The sequence below is a fragment of the Neophocaena asiaeorientalis genome, unplaced genomic scaffold (assembly GCF_003031525.2).
Source record: "Neophocaena asiaeorientalis asiaeorientalis breed wild unplaced genomic scaffold, Neophocaena_asiaeorientalis_V1.1 scaffold275, whole genome shotgun sequence".
In the NCBI taxonomy this organism is placed as follows: Eukaryota; Metazoa; Chordata; class Mammalia; order Artiodactyla; family Phocoenidae; genus Neophocaena; species Neophocaena asiaeorientalis.
This window is the reverse complement of record NW_020173679.1, coordinates 848,207-857,554: the sequence shown is the minus strand read 5'-3', so window position 1 is coordinate 857,554 and position 9,348 is coordinate 848,207.

Below are 9,348 nucleotides of genomic sequence, written 5' to 3'. Positions count from 1 at the left end.
AGTAACACGTTCCCTTGCTGGCTTGCCCTCGGAGGGAGGTCAAGCCGGTTCCGTATATGGGGTGAGGGTAGGGGTGTGCCCAGGTGTCGGGCCGGAGGGGTAGCTTAAGTGGTTTGCCCACCCCTTTGGTGGTGTTGTGTGCAGGGGGCATGTGCAGGACGCTGCTTTGCTCCCGGCTCTTCAGGAGTGGCGGTTGGACTTTTTGGTCTCTTTGTGTCTTGTTGTCCAGAATTTGCCCCCTACGTTTCTTTGTATGTTGGAACTCGAGGAGGAGACGTTTGTCCAGGTGCAAGCATTGCAGCAAAGGGTTCCAGGTCCCAGCCTGTCTTACTTTCCGAATGTTTTTGAGTTTGTCCTTTTGCACCCGGAGGTTTCACAGAGGATTCTTAGGTGAGCTTGGGAACATTCACTTTTTTTTTTTTTTTGAGATTTGCTGATACACACCTTTTTATTCCCTCCATCTTCTCCAAGAAGAGAAGTGGACACAGAACCAAAGGCAGCTTCCTGGGATGTCAGAGATGTATCTTCTTCAAGGGACAGACGTGTTGTTGAGGAGGGTTGGGGACAGTGACTTCCAGGACCAGCAGCTGGCAGCAGCTGTCACCGTGAGATTCTGGGGTTTAGTATCTGTGAGGAGTTTTCTTTCTCTCTCAGTGACCAGGTCCAGCTTCAAGTGTCAAAGACAGTTCCCTGCCAACCCAGCCTGCCAATAAAAGCTGCTCCCATTTACGGGATGCTCGGTATAGACCAGGCAGTTTACATCCTCAACATGCAAGGTGGGCATTAGTATCTCTATTTTGCAGATGAAGAGACAAGAATTGAATGGTTAGCTAACTTACCCAGCATCACATGTTCAGGAAGCTAAAGAGTCAGGATTCTAACTCTACTCTCAGTGATTCCAGAGCCCCTAAATTCTTGCTGCTACACCTCATTTCTACTCAGATTTATTGTTATCCTTGTGTTTTACAGGTAAACTTTAAACTCATCAGGGTTAGGAAGATTTTGGCTACTAAAGGAATTGGGTTTTTTGGTTGTCTATGTTTTAAGACTCCAGCATGCCATTTTCTACCTATCATACATTTTAATTGTCCAAAAACCCTGGAGATAAATACTCAGAGAATCCTGAGAACATGTCAATGCCTTTATCTAAAAATGTGGGCTTTTGGTTGCCATGGTGAAAGGGACCCACCATCTTTCAGGAATGGACGCAGGACCCTCTCTGGAAGCTTTCCCAGATGCTCTTGCTCTGCCCCTTCAGTTCTGGATGGGATGCCCTAGCACCCTAAGCCTGGCACTAGAGAGGTGACATCACAATGAAATGTTCACCTTTGATGTCTGCCTCTCCCAGACATGAGAGCCTTCTTGTCACCACTGCTCTCTGCCTTGGGTACCCAACAAAGGAGTCTAGGCTTGATTTTCTAGCACAGTGGTCCTCACTCTTTCACTTTCTGCATTTGTCCAGTCCACTCCCATTAATGGGACCTCTTAGGCCATAGATAACTAAGACAGGGTTCTAGCATGGAGGAGCCTAGTGTAGTGGAGAGAGGCAGATAGCAACTCTGAATAGTTAATAGCAAAAACTTGAGAATGAAACAACAAAAGCTCCATGTATAAACATGGATAACTTTAAAAAATTTAATGTTCATACAGATGGACAATAGGCACATGAAAAGATGCTCAACGTCGCTAATTATTAGAGAAATCAATACTACAATGAGGTACCACCTCACACCGGTCAGAATGGCCATCATTAAAAAGTCTACAAATTACAAATCTGGAGAGAGTATGGAGAAAAGGGAACTCTCCTACACTGTTGGTGGGAATGTAAACTGGTATAGCCAATATGGAGAACAGTATGGAGGTTCCTTAAAAAACTAAAAATAGAATTGCCATATGATCCAACAATCCCACCCTTGGGGATATATCTGGAGAAAACTATAGTTTGAAAAGATACATGAACCTCAGTGTTCATAGCAGCACTATTTACAATAGTCAAGACATGGAAACAACCTAATGTCCATCGACAGATGAACATATAAAGAAGATGTGGTACATATATACAATGGAATACCATTCAGCCATAAAAAAGAATGAAATAATGCTATTTGCAGCAACATCATGGATCGACCTAGAGATGATCATACTAAGTGAAGTAAGTCAGAAAGAGAAAGACAAATACCGTATGATATCACTTATATGTGGAATCTAAAATATGACACAAGTGAACTTATTTACGAAAGAGAAACAGATTCACAGACATAGAAAACAAATTTATGGTTACCAAAGGGGAAAGGGGGTGGGGATGGATAAACTGGGAGTTTGGCATTAGCAAATAAAAACTGCTATATATAAAATAGATAAACAACAAGGTCCTACTTGTATAGCACAGGGAACTATATTCAATATACTGTAATAAACCATAATGGAAAAGAATATGAAAACGAATATATATGTATAACTGAATCACTTTGATGTACACCAGAAACGAACACAATGTTATAAATCAACTATACTTCAGTAAAAAATAATACATTAAAAATACAATGTTCAGTAAACAAGTCAGAATGATACATTCACTTTGGTATCATTTACGTAAAGTTAAAAATGCTAAACCATATTGTGTAATGATACAAACCTATGTATGATAAACACCAGATGTATGAGCATGGTTGCCCCAAGGAGCTAGGGAGGGGGCAGCTGCTGGGGAGCAGTGTATGGGGGGCTTCAGCTGTACGTGACATTTTGTTAGGCGTGTTAGTGTAATTGCATTATTCTTTATCCACTTTTTCCCCCAAACAGTGTGGCTTGCGGGATCTTAGTTCCCTGACCAGGGATGGAACCCAGGCCCACAGCAGTGAAAGCACCGAGTCCTAATCACTGGATGGCCAGGGAATTCCCTATCCATATTTGTAGCTGTTAATATTTCATTTAAAAAGGCAGGTTTTAAAAATATACACACATATACACATATAGTCCCATCTCAATTTTATATTTAAAAGTTCATTTATGTTCTCACAGAGAAAAGATAGCAGGAAATATTAGGTTAAACCACACGAAATTGTCATTTTTGTAGGTTAAAAAATGGCTGATTATCAGCAATCTCATATGGGTAAAGTTGATACACTGAAATGGCAACAATCACTATCTCTGAGAGTAGATTTATGGATGACCTTTAAAAAAAATTCTTTGATGTCTTTTCAGATTTTCTCCCATGAACAGGTTATATTTTCCATATCAGAAAAATTTCTATGTGGATCGTTTGCAAAGAAAGAGAGAAAGCTGTCTTTCTGCTGCCCCCTTGTGTGCCCTATAGCACAGGGCTCCCTTTCCTTTCACCTGCCAGGTTAGTTAATCTGCACCACAGGGTGGGGTCCGGGCACAGGTGCTGATGGAACAGTTGCAGGTGGTTTAAGCAGGATAATGATAACAACAGACTCTGAGGGCAGTTAGGATCTTTGGCACAGAGATACCAGACAGAGCAATTATTATGGAGCCGTAAAGATAAATCCTGCGGCTCAAGGACTAGAAAAGTCATTTTGAATGAGTATGGGCATCTAGTTCAGGGACGGGAACTCCCTTTCCCACACCGATCACCTTCTTCTCTCTTCAAGGGTCATTGATGAAACAGAAATCAAGCGAGGATCACATGAAAACAGAAACTGATGTCTTTTAATGCCCTCAAGAGCAGGGTAAAATATTCTATTTAGTTGCCGGAAAAATTAGCAATGGAGGATATGAAACTATTCACTTTACATATATAAATAATTTGGTATATGTAATATATTTCGGTTTTATAGCCACTTAAGGGAAAGTGGAGAGAATGGGCAGTGCTGAGGTAGAAAAAAGAGAGAAGTAAGGGAGAGAGGAGGAAGGAAACTAATATTTAATGGATCAGGTACTTTGTCAGGGTCGTGATATTAATACCTCAGAACAACTCGCAGAAGGAGCCACCACTGCTCTCATTTCCCAGATGAGGAAACTGCAGCTTGGAAAGATTATGGAAAATAGTGCTGGTCACACAGGCCGCAGAAATGGGATTTCGACTTAATTCAGTCTGACCACTCCAAAAGTCCTTTCTTTTCGGTCCGCCATATGCTGAGCGGGTGAGACAAAGGGGGCGCTGGAAATCCAGAGAAAGAGGACAAGTGGGGAAGTAAGAGGGACAGAGGCACCCATTGAGACCAACCACCACCAAGAACAGGAGCCACAAATGGAAAAAGAGGTGAAGGGGTGACAAAGCTTCATGTGTATGTGTGCACGTATGCCCAAGGGAACATGCAGAGGGGTTCTGGGTGGGGGGGGTGGGGGGATTATCCTTGTCCTGAGTACTTGATGTATACATATGTGCTTTATATCCATCAAATAGAACGATGTATCATTAACTCAAATTTAGTACTACACAGTCTGTGACAGTTTGGACATGGCTGAGTTGATATTTAATTTTGCTTAGGAAGCCCTGTCCTTACAGGAAAAGCAAATTAACAGCAAAACGAGATTGATCCAAAGGTGACATGGTGAGAAAGGCAAGATGTCGAGAACTCTTTTATTATTATTTTTATTTATTTATTATTTTTGGCTGTGTTGGGTCTTCGTTGCTGCGTGGGGTTTCTCTAGTTGTGGCTAGCGGGGGCTACTCTTCGTTGTGGTGTGCGGGCTTCTCATTGCAGTGGCTTCTCTTGTTGCGGAGCAGGGGGTCTAGGTGCGTGGGCTTCAGTAGTTGTGGCTCTGGGGCTCTAGAGCTCAGGCTCAGTAGTTGTGGTGCACGGGCTTTGTTGCTCCACAGCATGTGGGATCTTCCCGGACCGAGGCTCGAACCTGTGCCCCCTGCATTGGCAGGTGGATTCTTAGCCACTGCACCACCAGGGAAGCCCCTGAGAACACTTAAAGACTTAAGAAATACCCACTTCTTGGGAAAAGCAATATGCTTATTACAAATTTGGCTTAGCTGATAAAGAGGTCCCCCAAAGAAGTCTATTGGGCTTCAGTTTGAAGGAAAGAATAGATTTTATTAGTCTAGTAAAGATAATTTTATTAATTTTGTTATATATGTAATACAAAATCATATTGCACTCATTTAAAAAAAAACATGTAAGTTCACTTTCACTCTTTCCTCCCTCCTCATTTTTATCAATTTGGTATTTATCTTTCTAGACCATTTTCTACATATTTAGAAGAGTCAGCCCTCTGTATCTGGGGGTTCCACACCCATGGATTCAACTAATGGTGGATCCAAGGTTGGTTGAATCCACAGATGGGGAACCCGTGGTTACAGAGGACCGATTGTACTACAGTCATTTTATATAGGGACTTAAGCACCCGTGGATTTGGTACTGCAGGAGACCTGGAGCCATCTCCCACAGATACTGAGGGGTGACCGTACACATGTGTACCTGTAGAAAACATAGTTCTTCTGTTTTGTTGTTCTGTCTTACATAAAGGCTACATGGAGTGGATCACTTTACCACGTGATCTTTCATTCCAACACACATCCAGGAGAGCTATCCATTTGAACTCATCTAGACCTACCTCTTTTCCCCTTTACCATTTTTTAAAATGGTTGCAGAGTATTTCATAAATGGCTGTTTCATAATTGAAGAAGCCGTTTTCCTATTGATGGATATTTACACTATAATGATTTACTTTTACTCACCACTATGCCTTAAATATCCTTGGACAGACTTCCTAATGCACGTGTGCAAGATTTGTTTTAGGACAGTTAATGAGATGTGGTATTTCTGGGTCACTGGGCATTTAAAATGTTACCAGAGACTGCCCAAACAGCTCTCCCAGTGGCCAGACTAGTTTAGCTCCCAACAGCAGTGTGTGAGATTTCTCATTTCCCCATACCCTTGATACTATGTTCTTGCAAGTCTTAAAGCTGCATTTCTTCACTAAAATTCTACTAGTCACACTTTTTTAAAAAAACTAATTTGAACTAAATTTGAACTAAATGCCACTCAATGAGGTTTGATGATTCTTTTAATTAATTCATTTAATTCACAAGTCCTCCCTCCCTTTGGCCTTTAGATATAATTTATAAGCAGTATTGATTTGCCCTCAAAGGGAGACATTGTTTAATACAGGCCTCTGATGACAGAAGAGAAATGAGCTTATTCAAAATTCTAGGCATGGCCTGACAGGTCAAGGGCTTATGCAAGAAAAGATTTTACAAGGACTGTAATAGGGAAGAACAAACCTGACTCCATGTTGGATCTGTTTCTTTTACTTTAACCTTTGTGTTCTATTGCTTCTGCTTCCAGTTAAGAATGTTGCCTATAGCCTGAACTATACAGGATAGCCCATTCTCAAGGCTCTGACTTTTAAGGGTAAAACACTTTCCCATTCATACAGTGATAAAAAATTGTAGAACAGAGAAAAACATTTATCTTGTTGGAGGTTTACATCATGACCTGACCTACGTGGACAGCTGCAAGAACAAAGGATTCCTACACCAAGAAGCTTGCAAAAACCAACCATGCCCCTCCCTCAGCTTGCCGTTAAAAATGCTTTGCTGAAACCTTGGGGAGTTCAGTTTTCTGGGCATGAGTCACCCGTCTCCTCACATGGCCCTGAAATAAACATTTCTGCTCCGAACTCCAACATTTCGGTTTGTTTGGCCTCACTGTGCGTCGGGCACATGAACTTGTGTTCGGTAACAGGGCAAGTCCTTGCATTTCTGTCAATATTTCCACATGTTCCACACACCTTTCCACATGTTTTGCGGTGACAAAACCTTCTTCCCTGGTGTCTGAAGTTTGCAATGTCACTCTTTGCCCCGAGCCCAGGCGTTTTCCACAGTCAAAAGAATGATTCAAACAACTTCACTAAGCTGGTACTTACTGTTGGCCTAGAGCTTTACACTTTTATGTAATCTTTACAACTCTCCCTCTCATTCTTATGTTATCTTAGTCATTGTATAGAATAGAAAAATGATGTTCAGAAGTCAAATAACTCATCTGAAACCAGGATAGAAACCCAGGCCTATCAGGCTCTAAATCTTTGTGATCCACTTTAATGCAGAGAAAGTTAACTAGAAAGTCAGACAATAGTGATATCTGACAACAGATATAGTAGAAAGACTATATTGACAACAATTATGGGCAGTGTAAGGGAGTTAAAAATGAAATAAATTCAGGTATTTTGTAGAGGACTCTTCACAGAGTAGTTTATGAAAAAGTTATATGTGTCCTATAACACGGTGGTTACAAGCATACGTAACCAGATCTGGGCCTTCCTTTCATTTCCTGTCTCATAGCTCAAGTCCTGAGCTGCTGTCAGATTGAACTTTCTTCAGTTACTCTGGAGCCAGGTGGCCTGGCTTCAAATCCTGGCTCTGCCACTTACTAGCTATGTGACTTTGGGCAAGTTACTTAACCTCTCTGTGCCTCAGTTTTCTCACCTAGATGGTGGGAATTAAAAATAACACAGATTTCAGTAAGTCAGATAGAGAAAGACAAATATAATATGGTATTGCTTATATGTGGAATCTAAAAAAAGGGTACAAATGAACTTATCTACAAAACAGAAACAGAGTTACAGATGTAAAAAAAAAATTATGGTTACCAGAGGGTAAGGGGGGGGGGAGTAAATTGGAAGACTGGGATTGACATATACACACTACTATATATAAAATAGAACTAATAAGGACCTACTGTATAGCACAGGGAACTCTACTCAGTACTCTGTAATGACCTATATGGGAAAAGAATCTAAAAAAGAGTGGATATGTGATATATGTATAACAGATTCACTTTGCTGTACACCTGAAACTAAAACAACATTGTAAATCAGCTATACGCCAATAAAAATTATAAAAAAATTTTTTAAAAGTCCACTTTCAAAAAAACCCCACATATTTCACTGGGTTGTTTTAATGATTAAATAAGGCAGTATTTGTAAAGCAATTAGAATAGTGCCTTGAACACGGTCAATACCATAAAAGTTTGTCATTATTACCATTATGATCGTATGTGGTCTTCACTGTTTGTTAAGCAACTCACCCACGATCATGGAATGAGTTAGCGATAGACCTGAACCGGTACCTGGGGCTCTGCCATCCTGTGCAGTGGTTTTTCCACTCCTAGCACTGCCTCCCAACTTAACTAAATACAAGCAGAGGGGTTGTTGCAGGCCTTGGGATGTCTGTGTAAGAAAAGGCGGGGCTGGGCATAACTCACATTCTTTCTTTCTGAGACTAAAAGAGGGATCTGTAGAGGAGGAATTTCAGCAACTTCAGAGAAGCAAGTGAAACATTCTACAGCAATTCAGTCCAGTTCCATTTCATGAACTTTTACTAGCATGTGAATTGATCTTTCCGACCTACTTCTCTTCCCTTCCATCCCAGACTCAGCCTCCCATCCCAATCCACATCCCCAACCCCATCACCATCACCTGTCCTTGGATAGCTACAGGAACTTCCTACCTGGTATCCCTCCTTCAACCCATTCTCCTAACTAGAGCCAAAGACATTTTTTAAACATAAGCCTGCTCAGGTTAGTTCCTGATTAAAGTGTTTCAATGGCTCCCCATGGCTCTGAGAACTGGGACTAAACCTGTTCACAGGGCCCACAAGACTGGTCCAGATCTGGGCCTTCCTTTCATTTCCTGTCTCATAGCTCAAGTCCTGGGCTGCTGTCAGATTGAACTTTCTTCAGTTCCTCAAAATGGAGCTCTGGTATTGCACACACAATCCCCTCTCTCTTAACTGTCGTAGTCTGGCCAAGTCCTACTCATCCTTTAAGCTTCAGCCTAGAACCCAGCTCTTCTCGGAAGCCTTTCTGCATTTTTCACTCCACTTTTTGCCCCACTGCACCCTTGATAGAATTTGTCATGCAGTATCGAAATTGCTGTGTCCTTGCCCGTATGTCTCATTGGAATCTGGGCTCCCTGAGGGCAATCGCCATGTCTCTCTGATTCAGTGTTACATCTGGTGTCTACCACAAGGGCTGAAGTGAGAGTTACTTACACACTGAAGATAAGTACAGACATTAGTTGAAACTGAGGAAATGGAAGCTATTCCCAAAGGGGAACTTGTAGGTAGGGAAAGTAACATCATTAAGGGCAGAAACATTAGGAACATTCCCAGAAATGGTGAAAGAGACTGGTTAGAGGGTCAAGACGTAGAGGAGACAGTGGCATCACCGTGGGAAGAGTTAAGAAAGAGGGTCCAGGATGAGGGAGAAGAGGGGATTACAGCAGGAGAGAGGGGATTACTGCTGGAGTTAGCTTCCAGGGTACGTGGATGTGGATTAGGGTTACCAACTACCCTGGTTTACCTGGGGCTAGCCCTGTTTTAAAACTGAAAGTCCTGCACCCTTGGAAAACCCTTAGTCCAGGTAAACCTGGGCT